This window comes from Lipotes vexillifer, unplaced genomic scaffold (assembly GCF_000442215.2).
Source record: "Lipotes vexillifer unplaced genomic scaffold, Lipotes_vexillifer_v1.1 scaffold298, whole genome shotgun sequence".
Lineage (NCBI taxonomy): Eukaryota > Metazoa > Chordata > Mammalia > Artiodactyla > Lipotidae > Lipotes > Lipotes vexillifer.
In genome coordinates, this window is record NW_006793272.1 from 3,323,665 (window position 1) to 3,326,347 (window position 2,683).

The following is a 2,683-nucleotide window of genomic DNA, read 5'->3' on the forward strand; positions in this document are numbered from 1 at the left end:
ATCTGTAGATTGCCTTGGGTAGTATACTCATTTTAACAATATTGATTCTTCCAATCCAAGAACGAGTTATATCTTGCTATCTGTTTGTGTCATCTTCTATTTCTTTCATCAGTGTCTCATAGCTCTCAGTGTCACTGAAACTTCATTAGTGCAGTTAAGAGGGAATGCTTAAGATTTGGCATACAGTAAGTCCCCTACATACGAACCTTCAAGTTGCGAACTTTCACAGATGAGAATGTGCGTTCGCATGTCCAGTCACCTAAGTTAGTTCACGTTTCTGGCGTACATTGTCATGTGCATGCATCCTCTACAAGTGGTTGTGTTTTTGTGTACTTTACAGTACTGTATAGAGTACAGTAGTACAGTATCTTTATTTCAAGCCCAGGATGTCTGGAAGCAAGCGTAAAAGCAGCCGTGATATAGCTGGTACTGTACTGTACTTTTCAAGGTACTGTAGTGTAAAGATTTAAAATGTTCTCTTTATTTTTTGTGTTTGTTTTTGATGTATTATTTGTGTGAAAAGCCTAAATCTATTACAGTACAGTACTACATAGCCAATTGTGTTAGTTGGGTACCTAGGCTAACTTTATCGGACTTATGAACAAATTGGACTTACAAACTGTGCTCTTGGAAGGGAACTGGTTGGTATGTAGGGGACTTACATACATATTAAGTGATAAGTGGCACAATGTTTTCCATACAGTTTTACGTATAAATATTGATATGCACTTGGGCAGAGCTGTGATGGATCAGCCGATATGCACCATTTTTATGTCAGGGATGATACCGTCTCTGCCCTTTGAGCACTGGAGGGACAGTTGCCCCATGCGTTTCATACTCCAAGGCACTGCCCTCTCGGGGAGGGGCTGCTTTGGATCTTGCCATGGCACTGCTTGCTGATGTCCCGGTTGTTGGCTTTGTCACTCATTTTATTCCCTGCCCCTTTTGCCCTGTCATCTCACTCTACCTCACACTTGGGGAAAGAGGTCCTGCTGCATTCACCCAGCACCGGGAACATCATCTCGAACTCTGACGGACACGGGGCCGGGCAGGTCCAGGCTGCCAGACCTCACAGCTGTGGAGATCTTGTCAGTGGTTGGGTATCTCAGACTGGGTCCTGAGCTGAAGCTGGACACAGACTGGGTTTCCGAGTCATTTTCAGACACAGAGGTGCTACAGTTGTCATCTTCAGAAGCCTTGGAGGCCACAGAAATGGCATCCAGCTCGGGCTTGTGCCCCGACAGGTTCTCTGTGGTCACGCTGCCACCTTTGGCCCTGACGCCGCGGCTGCAAGGCCCCAGTCGCACTGGCATGCTGCTGCTCGTGCATCGTGTCCGAGATCATCTCCAGGTTCCTCAGGACCATCTTGTATTCACCCTTCACCATGACAGCTTGGCCTGCAGATCGTCCACTATCTTCTCGAGTTTGTCCTCCAGCTGCCACATGCGGTCCATGGCCGTGTTGTACCTGGTCGCAGGCTCCTTGTGCAGTCTTGGTCAGCTCCGCCTCCATGACCCTCTGCGTGGCTGATTCAGCATCTCCTGCGAGGCCGAGTCGAACTTCCACTTGCCATCCTCCAGCAGGCACTGCTCGGCCAGTGGGATAGTCTCCATGGCGCCTCAGGAGGTACTGCGTGGTTCTCAGAGCTTCCAGCTGAGCCAACCTCGCCGCCCTCCGCACCTCCCAGTAGGGCTTCGGATCTTCCACGGCGTTGCGAGTTTTCTTCACCAGCTTGTCCGGTTTCACCGTCGGTTCTACCAGAACAGAGCGGAACTTGTGACAGATGTCCTCAAGTTCAGTTTCGCATCTGTTGATATCATCTGTGGATTGATTGAATGTCTTCAGCTCTCCCTGGATCCGGGGGTCCACCTTCCTCTTCCTCCTGCCCCAGCTCCATCCCCTCCTTTTCCTCGGAGTACGAGTCCCCCTTTAGAGGGACCGCGGGGAGTGGTGGCCGCGGGCTTGGCCTCACCCGGCGCTATCAGGAGGCACTGCTGGCTTGTGTAGTTTTAAAGAACAGCAAGAACCACAGGGCCAAAAAAAAAGTAAGCAAAACAAGAGAGTCAGGAAAGGAAGATGGACAGACATATAAGAATGAGATTACGTAGAACTTCACAAGCCATAAAATATTTGGATTATATTCTAAATCTGAAGGGAAACCATGAATCAAGATACTCTAATTTATATATATTTTTTCTTTTGCTAATACATTACTGAGGGTAAATTTATGTAGAGTGAAATACACAAATCTTAAGTGTACAGATCAATTACTATTTACAAATATATATGCCTTACTCTCAGACCAAATAAAGAACATTTCCATTACGCCCACAAAGGTGCCTCACAAATATTTCCAGTCAGTACCTTTGCCCTGCTACCCTCTACCACCATGCAGACAAATAACTATTCTAATCTCTATCACCAAAGATTGAATTTTAATGTCAACATGATACATTGACAAGCTGTAAGATATACATGATGTTTATGTCCCTACACATGCTGAATGAAATAATAAGATGCAGATGGGATGGGAGACAAAATTATCAATATCAGGGAGAAAGCATTGCCCAAGAGATATATGAAATTCTTCCATAGCCTGATTAGAAGATGGCAAGAGTCTTGAAGTATATGAATACCTTCTTTATCTAATTTGCTCATATTAGTAATTTCTTTTCTTTACCTC

At 45.9% G+C, this 2,683-nt stretch overlaps 1 pseudogene; it reads right to left on the reverse strand.

Moving 5' to 3' along the window:
• Nucleotides 1-749: 749 nt before the first annotated feature.
• Nucleotides 750-2,391, reverse strand: LOC103082629 (SH3 domain-binding protein 5 pseudogene; annotated as a pseudogene).
• Nucleotides 2,392-2,683: the final 292 nt, after the last annotated feature.